We start from the raw sequence: 14,570 nt of genomic DNA on the forward strand, positions 1-14,570 counted from the left end.
ATATGATTATTTCTTAAATTAAAAATACCACGGCGGCTAAATGTTGCCTCGTCCGTAAATAATATTCTATTAATAAAGGTAGGTGGGGTCAAGATTTTGCCTATTTCTGATATCATTTGCAAATTGGTATCTTAATGGTAGATCTGCTGGCAATAAATTTTGCGCAGGCGTAAAATGGTAGGGGTGATATTTATCGAGATGTCTTTTTAAAGCTGAAGTTTTACTGATTCCTAAAGCTGAAGATAACCTTCTTGTACTAACTTGAAGATCATCTGCAACGTGAACCAATTTCATCATCTTGATCAGGCGTAATGATTCCCAGTAGTCGGCCTAAATTATCACGTTTAGGACGAAATGAACCACTTTCGCCTAAATTCCTAAATAGATTTTCAAATGTTTGGTGATTAGGTTGTAGCCGGTTTGGATATCTTCTGAAATATTCCCATTTCGCAGTACGTCTGTGGAAATATTGCTGGCAGTAAATAGTAACCATATCTCTCAATTCTGTATTAGAGAAATTATTGTCTCGGCATTTTCTGTTATTCCTTAATTATCATAAATACCCAATTAAAATTTTTTCAAACGTCATACACTATGAAAACAAGAATGTTTAGCTGTTAAAATCATTCGTGACTTCCGTCTACTACGTTACTATTTTTCTCGTAATGAATTAAAGAATTATGCAGCCGATTTTTAATATTCGATTATCTCGAAAACCGTTAAGTTTAGAGGTTGTTAAAAAGCATACATTTTTGTTCTTCAATATTTTTTTCCCAAAAGAGCGTTACCTTGATGGGCAAAAAAGTTTAGTGTACATTTATGCCACACATGTGGCTTATGTGGCGCCCTCTAAAAGATACATTAAATTAGATATCAAATTATGATTTCTCATACCAAAAAACCCCCAGATAAAATTTTTTTTGTATAAATGTCCAAAAATGTTCGTTATTGCGAAAAATAAAATTTGAAATTTCACTTTTAACACCCTGTATTTTTCTTATTATCAATATTTTATTAAGGCAAGTTGGCTCAAATCGTAATATTTTAAAGTCACGAATATATCATACATCTATGTACAATTACTTAAGGACCACCCTGTATACAGGGTGTTAAAAAAAGAGTGTAAAATATTTCAGGAGGTAATAGTATGAACGAAAATAAGCAGAAAAGTCTTAATAAACATGGGTCCGCAAAGTAACGGTTGCGGAGATATGGACCACTATTCGTTTTTCAAACATTTTATTTTATTAGGAATAAACCGACAAAGGAAGCTTTTAACAAACGAAAAACAAAGTTACAGAAGATGTTCAAAGTGCCCTCCGTCCATTTCCAAGCAGGCACGACATCTTCGTCTCAACGATATTCGAACTCTTTCGAAAACACCCTCCTTGGTTTGGATTTCTTGACACTTTTGATTAATCCGTAGCTGCAGCTCTTCCAGGCTATTTACAGGAGTACCATACACTAATGTCTTCAAATATCCCCAAACAAAGAAATCTAGAGGGTTCAGATCAGGCGATCTTGGAGGCCATAAAACAGGTCCGGCCCTTCCTACCCATCTATGTGGAAAAGTTTGGTGTAAATGCTCTCTAACGGCCATGGAAAAATGAGCTGGAGCACCATCATGCTGGAACCACATTTGTTGCCTCTGATTCAAAGGAATGTCTTCCAAAAACTCATACAGTGTGTTCTGCAGAAAGTTGAGGTAAGCAGCGCCTGTTAATCGGTTTGGTAAAACAACAGGACCTAGAAACCTGTCACCTACAATACCCATCCAAATGTTTAATGAAAAACGTGCCTGATGTCCAGATTCTATTAGAGCATGAGGATTTTCGTCGGCCCAAATATGCGTATTGTGAAAATTAAACACTCCATTTCTTGTGAACCCGGCCTCATCAGTAAAAAGAATGTTTGCAAGAAAACGAGGGTCTTCAGCATCATGACGTAGAAACCAGCGGCAAAAAACCAAACGTGCTTGATGATCATTTATTGGATTTAAGGCCTGTACTCGTTGCACATGGTATGGATAAAGCAGTTGCTCGTGAAGGATTCTCCAAACAAGAGGACCACTAATTCCTACCTCGGCTGATATTCTCCGCACACTCGTACCTGGATTCTGCTCTACCAGTGCTAGAATTTCTTCTTCTGCTCTAGGAGTGGATACCGACCTTGGTCTTCCGGATAAATGGCACTGTTTGCTCAAGGAGCCGGTATCACGCAATCTTTGGTGAATTCTTCCAAACATGCGTTGTGAAGGAAACTGGCGATTTGGATAAGCGTCAACATAAAGACGTCGCGCTTTTGGATGTATCTCTTCTATTCTATTCTTCTATTTGTATGTATCTCTGGATGGACTCTTACAAATGCAATTTTGCAAAGAAAAAATCAAAAAGGGCAGTTCAAAAATGATTTAAAAATACACTTCTGAACGACACGAGATACTGGTCCACTGTAAAACCTGACCTCGTACAATGCGACCAGAATGGCGGCAAAGTGTGATAAAAACGGACAAAAACTTTCGCAAGGAAAGAAATAAATAGAATTTTAAATCAGCAAATTCAATTGATTTTGCCGTTATGGTTATTTTAATCAATAAAATTAATTTGTGGTTTAAAATAATACAGGGTGTCCCTGAAAAGGATGGACAACGCTTGACCACAGGTTCTTTGGATGAAAATAAGACTATTTAACCTAAGTTACCTATATACAAAAGTGCACACCTACTGAGATATAGCCTTCTAAATAAAGAATAGATAACCTAGTTTTTATCAAATAATTTGAAAACTAGTTTTCTTAGAAACTTCAAATTTGGTACACTTATTTTTTTATATAAGCGCAGCGTAAACAAACAATTTGGTGATAATACGTATACAGGATGTTCTCTTTCTAGTGCCTGTGCGCCACTGGATATCCCATAATTTTTTTGTGTGTACGCCAGTGAGGCCAGAATTTATATTTTTAAGAATAAGCACTATTTTATAAGATTTTTTTGATCTTAAAAAATTTTGATATCATTTATGGATTTCGAGTAAAATTGGCATTTTTTATACATTAAATATAGGCAAAAATTCCGATTTGTAAAAAATAATTTATAACTTCAGCCTCAAAGTAGGGAATAATAATGAAAAATCGTCATATTAAAAAAAATTACTATACATTTTTATTCTTAGTATTATCAATCAATAAAAGAAAAATCAACACTAATATTTTAAATAAACAATATCAATTAACAATGTAAGAAAGTCAACATTAACATTTTAAATAAACCTAAATTGATATTTGTAATCTAATCACATTAAAATAATATTACAGTAAATGCTCAAAGTGACTCCCTTGTTCTTAAACGCAAGTATTAGTTCTTCGAAAATTAAAATGAATTTTATCAAATAATTGTGCATTACCTCTCATAACATTAATTTCATGTTGTATTCTTTTCCATTATTCGTTTTCTGTATTTACTGAAAAGTTATAAAGTGTGGTCCTCAACGCTCCCCAAAGGAAATAATTACATGGGTTTAGATCCGGAGATCGAGATGGCCATTTTAAAGAGGCATTATTTCTTCTACTTATCCACCTGTTAGGATAGTAACCTTTAATAACTGGTCTTTTAATACTCTATTAACGGAACTTTTTGAAAGCCAATCTCTGCCATTAAACGCTTTGTATTTACTTGAGGAATTTCTTCGACCCTTTCCAAAATTTGTTCCTCCAGCTGAATAGTTCCTCTATTTAATGCCACAGGTAAAAAACGTCCTATTTCCCGAAGGCGTCTATCCGTATTAGCAAATGTTTTGTGGTTTGGAATTCTTCGATTAGGAAATCTTTCAGCATATGTTCAAACAGTAGCACAACAATTTCCATCACGATAACCCAAAACTAATAACATATCAACTTGTTCAGCAGAAGTATAAATTGCAATAAAAAACAAACTAAGATAAAATTGAATCATACCTAACTTAACACTGAACCTTTTTATTTATTGTTATGAATTTGTTTCTTTGTTATATGACACCTCGTACTAGACTGTTCTTATTATCTTATACTGATTTTATATTATTTAATGTGTAAAAAATGCCAATTTTACTCGAAATCCATAAACGATATCAACATTGTGTAAGAGCAAAAAATCTTCTAAAACACTGCTTATTTTTGAAAGTACAAATTCTGCCGTCATTGGCGTACACACAAAAAAGTTACGGGATAGCTAGTGGCGCACAGGCACTAGAAGGAGAACATCCTGTATATGCATTCTCACCAAATTCTATATTTACATTGCCCTTATATACAATATATATATTGAGATGAAATCAGATAGACGATAGAATGGTTGAAATGGTTATTACAAAATTTATTATTGATTTGATTATCATGTTATTAAATTGGAGCATAGGCTAAGATATTATCAGAAAAATATAGTTGAAATAAATTAAAATGCAGAATGGGTTAACAAAAGTTAAAATGCCAGAGTTTGATTAAATAGTTATAAAATAAGGTAAAGTAGGAGTTAATAAAAGATATAAAGATCTAAAGACAAGTTTGTACATTAATTAAAAAGATATGTCAGAAATATGTCAAATTTAAAGTAATAATAATAATTTCACCAATCGATATAACAATACTAACAATTTTGGTAATAATTACGACGTTAATAATAACGTAATCAAAATGCTCATCCTAACAATAATAGAAATTTTAACAATTATAATAATGATTTCAACCATGGTTTTCGACAAAATGAATACAACAATACGCGGCGCAATCAATATCAACCATCGAGAGGGGAAGAAGATGTACAGCCTCGAAGGCAAGTTAATTTTCAGAGACGACGAAGTCCTAGCAGATCAGAAGAACGAGCTGAAATGCCCATAAATGAGAATGGTAGGTTTGAAACACAGAGATCCAGATCTTTAGACAGGGAATCGGTAAGACAAAGTACAAACGATCCTCAAAATTTTTAGTAAAATGCAAGCCAGACAAATTAATTAAATTATATAGTTGTAATTATATGCATCCCCGAGAATTTATAACATTAGATGAAAACGTAATAATAAATCAAAATAACAATTTAATTTATGTAAATTCCAAATTTCAAAATTCCAATTTAAATATACTACTTGATACAGGTTCTGAAGCATCATTAATAAGTCAAAGCATAATTAAAGTAAATAAATTAACATTAGTAGGTCCAAATAATAAAAAACTGTATGATGTCAACAAATTGCTAGATATCACTTTAGAATTAAATAATCACAAATTAGTATTTCAACTTTTAATAGTACCAACCTGACCATGGACATTGTCTTAGGATCAAACTATTTAAACAAATACAAAGCCAAATTAGATTATGAAATTAGAAAGTTGTGCATAAATGATATATGGGTAGATTTCAAAGAAATAAGTGAAGTTATAAATATGAATAATAGTGAACAAGGAATGATTGTAAAGGAAAAAGATATGGAAAGGATAGAGGTTAATTTTTGCAGTGAGAATGATTTTTATTATAATGAAGAATATGAAGAATTATTTAATATAAATGATATTAAAATAAATGTTATTGATAATTATGATAAAGAGGTAAGAGATATGTTAAAGAAGTATGAAGGATTAGTTTCGAATCAGAGAGAGTAGCTACCAGTTATATTCATAAAATAGAAGTTAAAGATATTAAGAATTTTAAAGCAAAGTCGTATCCAGTACCATAAATGCATAAAGAAAAGGTAAGAGAAGAAATAGGTAAATTATTGAAAGATGAAATAATAGAAAAAAGTAATACGGCATACATTAATCCAGTGGTAGTAGTAAAAAAGAAAAGTGGAAACATTCGGATTTGTTTAGACGCAAGGACCATAAATAAATATACAGTTCCTTAGTACGAATCACCGTTAATGGTGGATGCTATATTGGGTAGAATTACTAAGGCTAATGTATTTACTAAATTAGATTTAAAACACAGCTTTTGGCTTATTCCTTTAGACAGTGAATCAAGGAAGTACACAGGATTCATGATAGATGGGGAAATTTTCCAATTCAAAGTAACTCCGTTTGGCTTGCAAAGTTCATGCTCAGCACTAGTAAGAGCGTTGCATAATATTTTAAATCGATATGACAAATTTGTTCTACATTATATTGATGACATCCTTATATATTCTGCTACGATTGAGAACCACAGACAACAATTGGACATAGTATTAAAAGCACTTGACGATAACGGACTAAAACTAAACATAGACAAATGCCAATTTTATCAAAGACAAATCGTATACTTAGGATACAAAATTGACCATACTGGTATACAAATGGACGAAGACCGCATACAGATAATTAAACAATTTAAAAGACCACAAAATTTTAAAATGTTACGTGGATTTTTGGGCATGATAAATTATTTTAAACGACTAATTCCGGACCTGACAAATTTTGAAATACCGTTGATAGACTTGTTAAAGAAAAACATAAAATGGACTTGGACAGAAAGACAAGAAATTGCATTTGAAAATATTAAAAATTTAATAGTAGAAGAATTGAAAGTATACCATCCAAATTACGAGTTACCATTTACTATACGAACAGACGCATCTATACAAAGACTAGCAGGGGTATTAATACAGACACATGACGGAATTGAAGTTCCTATAGCTTTCACATCTCGAGTGACAAAGAAACACGTGCGAAATTATAGCGTTTCAGAGATAGAAGTAGCTAGTATATTTACCATAACCAAGATGAGATTTTACTTACTAGGAAACCGATTTACAATACAGACGGACAATCAAGCATTGACATCAATTCTCAATAACAAATTTGGCAACAATCGTATTCATCGATGGGCATTACTACTAAATGAATATGATTTTGAAATACAGTACATACCAGGGAGACACAACATATTAGCTGACGCACTTACACGCATGGACATAAGACAAAATGATGACCAACGACTAGTAAAAATAGGAATAAATTTATTAACCAATAATGAGGGAATATTTCCTCTTGACATCATTATTTTAGATCAAAAGAATTTAACGGACAGAGACAAAGAAAAATTGATATATAAAGAACCAATGTACATAAAACAGACAAAAGACAATGAACTATATGCAGTAACTACAGACTTGACTAAACAAATAGTACGAGAATTACACAATAATTATGGACATGTAGGAATTCATCAAACTTGGAAAATATTGAGAGAAAATTATTATGATAAACATGACAGACAAATTACGAAACATATAATCAAAAGTTGTCATATGTGCCAGTTAGCAAAAGAAAAAATAGACATTACGAAGGAATACCAAAATCAATCAGAACAAACAGACCGAGACAAATAATTGCAATAGACTTCATAAGTAATTTAATACCTAGCTATAATGGTAGTCAACATATTTTCCTCATTGTAGACAATTTTTCTAAGTATGTAAGAATATATCCGTGTAGAAAGACTAACACAAAGACAGTTATTCATTTACTTGACAAATACAGACATGAAGAAGGACCTTTTGAAAATTGCATACTTGACAATGCTACATATTTTAGAAACACACGACTTACAAATTATTTCAGACAAATACAAACAAGATCACATTATACGAGTATAAGGCATCCAAAGGCAAATCCTGCCGAAAGATATGTTAAAGAGGTTTCGAAATATCTACGGATACTGGTACACGATGATCAGCCACAGTGGGAAAACTATTTGACAGACGTTGAACATTATTTAAACCATATACCAAATAACGTAACAGAAGAAAATCCCATCACAATATTTAAAAACATACAGCCTGACAGACCATGGACAATTTCCAAAAATATACAGTATGATCGACTTATACAACAAGTGAATGACAGACTATTGAAAGCGGCAGAAAGATACCAGAAACGAATGACAAGGAAAAAGACTAATACTATACAATTTAACAAGGGTGATCTGGTTGTTGTGAGAACATTAAGAGTTCCTAATCGAAAGGAATATAGATGTGCTAGGTTAATGCTACCATATGACGGACCATACGTTGTTAATACCATCAATGGAACGAATAGTTACGAATTGAAATACGTAGGCACAGAAAGAATCAAAGGAATATATAATGTGGATCAATTACAACCATATTACGAGGATCGAGTGTAAATTGTATAATAGAAATTGATTTGACAAATTTTCTTATAACAATAAAATTTGCAAATAAATTTGGGAAATTGAGATGAAATCAGATTGACGATAGAATGGTTGAAATGGTTATTACAAAATTTATTATTGATTTGATTATCATGTTATTAAATTGGAGCATAGGCTAAGATATTATCAGAAAAATATAATTGAAATAAATTAAAATGCAGAATGGGTAGAGATCTAACAAAAGTTAAAATGCCAGAATTTGATTAAATAGTTATAAAATTAGGTAGAGTAGGAGTTAATAAAAGATATAAAGATCTAAAGACAAGTTTGTACATTAATTAAAAAGATATGTCAGAAATATGTCAAATTTAAAGTGGGATCCACAAGGAATTCAGTAGTTACTAGAAATGTCAAATAATATAAAATAAGAAATATCTTGAAGTATAAGGTAAAATTGATTGTAAATAAAGTAGAATAGGATGTATAAGTGCAAAGGATAAAGTGAAGTGAAGTGAATTGCAAAAGGAAAATGGCACGTTAAATTAAAAAACCAAAAAGGAGATATGTGGAAAGACCTTTAGAAGAGAAAAAAAAATCAAGATGGAAAAAAAATTGGAGATTATTGATGAGTTACAAAAAAAAATTGTAAAAACGTCAGGTGTTGAGAAAAGAAAATAAAACCCATAGCAAATATAAGTATTTAATGAACGAGTGAATATAAAAAGAGTCAATTAGAAGAGATCAAGAATATAAAAGTACCAAGTGGTGAAGAGGTGACCCAAGAAAAGACAATATAAGCGGAGTACCCATAATCATGGTCCAGGAAGACAACAAGGACGAAGAATTTCTATGGCAGGTTCCAAGAGGAAAGAAATAAAAGGAATATCAGTAGCAGGATCCAGGAGACCGGTGGTAAATCATAGTAGCGGTAGCAGGGAACAGAAGACCAGCCAGAAAGCGGAGTAGTCGACAGGTTCCTGAAAGGAGGCGAGATAGGATAGAAAGAAATAAGAAATAAGAAATAAGAAAACCAAGCAAGCAGAGGAAAGGAGAGAAATCAGTCGATAAGTCATTATCAATAATACGTATAAAAGGTACCTTTCTTTTCCCTTGAGACTTTGTGCACAAATAAAATTTAAAGTAAATTTCGTATACGAAATAGTTGGATATAGATATTTAAAAGAAAAAAGTAGTATATAAAATTTTTTAGAATATCACTAAGTTTATAGTAACCAAATTTAGATAACTATATCAAACATAATAACAATTGGCCAATCTTAGTAAAATTATCAATATTCATAATAGAAATAAATAACTAGTGATTAAACAAGAAGTTAGACAAGAATGTTTTAGTATCGGTGTGGTGAAAACTTCAGTATGGCTAATAGGCAAAGTATGTGTTCTAGATATTATAGTTATTCCAAATTTATCGAGTAAACTTATTTTGGGGGTCGATTTCTGGTTTTCAATGGACGTAGTGCCGGACTTGAAGAAAAATGTTTGGCATTTTGGTCATGATTCCGAAATAGAAGTTTGTGGTATTGTGGAAGAATCGAAGCTTCCTGAAAATCAGCTTAGTAGATTAAATGAAATGTTGGACGAAAAATTTACTAAAGTGGGAACAGGACTTGGTTATACAAATGTGGCAAATCACGAAATAATACTGGAGGAGAATACGAGACCCATCAAGCAAAGATATTACCCTGTATCTCCGTACAAGCAGAAGATACTAGATGAAGAAATTAAGAAGATGCTAGAAATGGACGTCATTGAACCTTCCAAAAGTCCATGGTCGTCACCCGTTTTACTCGTACCAAAGGGAGATAACACATATAGATTTTGTGTGGACTATAGAGCACTCAATCGGGTCACCAAAAAAGACGCTTACCCTCTTCCTTATGTATCGGCCATATTGGATCGATTACGGGGAGCTCGCTATCTAAGCTCAATGGACATAAAGTCAGCATATTGGCAAGTGAGCGTTAAGGAGGAATGTCGTGAACTTACTGCATTTACGGTACCATCGAGGGGACTCTACCAATTTAAAAGAATGCCATTTGGCTTGGCAAACGCACCTGCTACCTGACAACGCTTGATTGATAAAGTATTAGGTGTAGGTCTTGAACCCTATGTGTTAGTCTACCTCGAGGACATTATTATTATATCGCCAGAATTCGACACTCATTTGGAAGTCGTTGGAAAAGTATTCGACAGACTCGCCGCAGCTGGCCTAACCTTGAGAAGAGATAAATGTCAGTTTTGTTTGCCTTCATTAAAATATTTAGGTTATGTAGTAGACGGAAAAGGTTTACATGTAGATACAGAGAAGGTAGATGCCATCATGAAACTGCAACCGCCTAAAAACCCCACAGAAGTTCGTAGATTCCTTGGTATGGCTGGATGGTATCGCAAGTTTGTACCAAATTTTTCTACGCCTATTGCCCCACTTACGAAGTTGACACATAAAAAGGTTGCTTATGTCTGGATGGAAGAATGTGAAAAATCCTTCAATATTATTAATAATTCTTTAATAGCACCACCAATACTTACCTGTCCGGATTTTATCAAGCCGTTTACTTTACAAACCGATGCCTCCACTTATGGACTTGGAGCGGTCTTAACGCAAACGTTCGAAAATGGAGAAAAGGTGATTTGCTTTCTGTCAAGATCACTGACCAAACAAGAAAGAAACTATTCTACTACAGAGAGAGAGAGTGCTTAAGTGTCATATGGGCCGTAGAGAAACTTCGAAACTACTTAGAGGGAACGCATTTTACCGTTGTTACCGACCACGCTTCTCTAATCTGGCTAGACCGTTTGAAAGACCCCACCGGACGATTGGCGCGATGGGCGTTGCGTCTACAACCTTTTGATTATACCATTGTTCACAGGAAAGGGCGAGACAATGTTGTCCCTGATTTTCTGTCTCGAAGTGTCCCAATAGCAGTTGATTTAGTCAGCACGAAGGTAAACGACATGGAAGATTTTAAGAATACCTCAGATGCTTGGTACAAGAAAATGAAAGAACGAATAAATGATCACCCTGATAAATTTCCTCAATGGAGAATCGAAAATGAAATCGTTTGATGTATGTAAGATCTGCCACACCTGATCTATCCGACTGTTCAGATTACTGGAAAATTGTAGTTCCTAAAGACAGAAGAAAACTTATACTTCAACTGCATCATGATGATGTAAGAGCAGGTCACGTAGGCGTCTTCAAGACATATTGGAAGATCTATAACCGCTATACTTGGCCAAAAATGCGGGCTGATGTCGCGAAGTACATACGCAATTGTCAAATATGTGCACAACACAAACCGGAGCAAAAGCTACCCGCAGATTTAATGGGATCTCGGCCAGACATCAACAGACCTTGGGAAATGATTAGCTTGGATTTCATGGGTCCATATCCTCGCAGTACCAATGGTTATTCTTATCTACTAAACGTATGTGACTATTTTAGCAAATATGTGGTTTTATGTCCACTGAGAACGGCCACATCGAAAGCATTGTGTCGTTTTATTGAGGAGCAGATTTTCTGTGTTTACGGTGTGCCAAGGTTAATTATTTGTGACAATGGCAAGTCCATGCGTAGCAAGGAATTTCAAGCATAGAGTGATAAATATGGTACTAAGCTATCATACACGGCCAACTACAACGCTAGAGCTGATCCCGTAGAACGTTACAACAAAATCGTAAAAACTATGATATCATGCTATCTAAAAGATAACCACAAGAGATGGGATCAAAATATTGCCGCTATCGGTTGTGCCATCAGAACTTCTAAAAGTGAAACGACTGGATTCACTCCCTATTTTGTTAATTTCGGTCGTGAATATATCGGTGATGGAAGCCAATATGACTACCTGTTAGGAGAATCGAAAAAGAAACAGAGTGAAGAAAATGAAATAGAAAGAAGACAATTAGGATTTCAGAAAATGTTTGATATGGTCAGGAAAAGAATTCTCGATGGTCAAGAAAGAAATCGAAAAGTATACAATTTGCGTAGAAGACCTATACATTTCACAAGTATGGAGAAGAAACAAGATTTTGTTAGATGCCAGCAAACATATAACCGCTAAACTCAGCCCCAAATTCATCGGCCCCTTTACTATCAAGCGGAAACTAGGGAATTGGACATATGAACTTGTTGATGAGAAAGGAAAATCGATAGGAATATGGCATGTTCAAGATCTAAAGCCTCTAACAGCAACTTTTGATGACACAGAAAAATGATCCGATACTTGTTTTGACTGACGTTTTAGATGTCGGTAAATTTTCCTCAAAATTTACCTCTTTCCAGGAAAGGGGGGGATGTGACATTTTAATTCTTCCATGAAACACACAAATAACTGTATACCTAAGTATTTTGAGTTGCCTATTCGAATATCGTATAGCGGTTCGGAAAGTGAAAGAAATCACCAAATTTATTCGTCCTCCTCACGCCTAGTTCACCGTTCATAGGCGCAGTAAAATTTACAAAAACCACGAGATAAAAAGGTGTTCTAAACAAAGCAGGTATCTTTAAGTTTTAAAATAGCTTGTCCCGTCTTTTCTATCATATTATCGTATCGCCAATATATTTTATTTACATACTCCCATAACTCATTATTAATTTATTATTTACCTAATTCCCTCCCTTGAGTGTTGATAATGTTTCCATTGGTGGATTGGTATCCCGGACATTATAGGTTATTAATTTCTTTTCTGTTGGTATCTTTATTGTTTCCCTCCAAGACTTTTTTAAAATAGATTTGAGATTCTTGGAAAAAAAAGTCAGTCAGGTTTCTTGCTTTTCGAGTGTGCACGACTAAGTGGCCAAGCTCTTTTGTGAAAGTTAGAATCACCCTAATTTGGGATTTAAAGTGCTTTTGGCAGAGATTTATACTTTACTGGAGTTATTTGGTATTAAAAGTATAGCCTTTTGGGGATTTTGTGTCGTCAGCATCACTTGTCCAGCACCTGGAAAATAATTTTCCACGATAGAGGTTTTCCCTCTATAGTGTGTCACCATCTACACCATTTTACTATCTCCTGACAATCAGAAAACCCTCTAAAAAGGAGGTATGTTCCTTATAACAATTATTATTAACCTTTCATTCATGTTCTGGGGCGTTAGCTAATGCCTTTTTGTATCTCTAGGGTTTTTTTTCTTTGCTGTGGGACTACTTTCCCCACCAAGGTTACCCCTATCACACGTGACCGAACGGGATTACGTAACCTCCCTTGAGGGCCTTACCAACCACCAACCCTTGGCAGTTTTAGTGAACTGGTTCCACCCGTCGACTTCCGCCACGTGGAAGAATACTTACCTCTCACCACTCCAGTTGACTCACCCTTACTCAATTGGATCCCTCTGGAACCTACACCTTGGGAAGTTTGCCAGATAAGTGGATGACTAATTATCGTTTTTACTATCATTATTATGTTTATCTGAATTACTATTAACTGGTACCCGTGTAAGGTATTATCTAATACCATCCCAAGTTTTGAGGAAAACCATAAACTTTAGTTTTAAGAATTACCCACATTTATTTTTAATGTAGATTACGCAAATTTATTAATTTTCTCCCTTTGATTACTAAACGAACATTAAATAGCCGACTATTCGTAAAATTAAATTAAAAAAAGTATTTCATACTACTTGTTACCCCATGTAAACCAGGTCGTGGATATCCATTGATTAGTATAATAATATGTTAGTTGATATTCTGTTTATTAATGTTTGTAAGGTTATTATCGTAGATAATAGTTATTCAAAATTTTCTTTAATATATTGTTTCGTCGCAAATAAAATCTCTTGAATATTTCCTTCCACTCTGATTCTAAGAGAACAATCCCAAAAGAATAGAAAAAATTGTTACTTAATCAGTTAGATTTGGGAACTCTTTTGTGGTTTTCGAGTTCCCAGGTGAAGCGAAAAAGGGCAGTTAAATCAAATCACATGGCGCCCTATTTCAAAATATTCTAATTAGTTGGCCTTGAAACCTGGAAAAGGCACTGGCTCCTTGATTTGTTTTTTTTTATTTATTCAATTAAATTGGAAATAGCTAGCCAGGGCATATGGCGTGCACATAATATCACCCGGTATCGTTAGTTAGTACCTTTTTAACAATTATTAACTTAACTGAGATTTTTGCACGTTATAAAATCCAAACCAAGGAGGGTGTTTTCGAAAGAGTTCGAATATCGTTGAGACGAAGATGTCGTGCCTGCTTGGAAATGAACGGAGGGCACTTTGAACATCTTTTGTAACTTTGTTTTTTGTTTGTTAAAAGCTTCTTTTGTCGGTTTATTCCTAATAAAATAAAATGTTTGAAAAACGAATAGTGGTCCATATCTCCGCAACCGTTACTTTGCGGACCCATGTTTATTAAGACTTTTCTGCTTATTTTGGTTCATACTATTACCTCCTGAAATATTTTACACTCTTTTTTTAACACCCTGTATA

The sequence above is a fragment of the Anoplophora glabripennis genome, unplaced genomic scaffold, assembly GCF_000390285.2.
Source record: "Anoplophora glabripennis isolate ALB-LARVAE unplaced genomic scaffold, Agla_2.0 scaffold1553, whole genome shotgun sequence".
NCBI lineage: Eukaryota > Metazoa > Arthropoda > Insecta > Coleoptera > Cerambycidae > Anoplophora > Anoplophora glabripennis.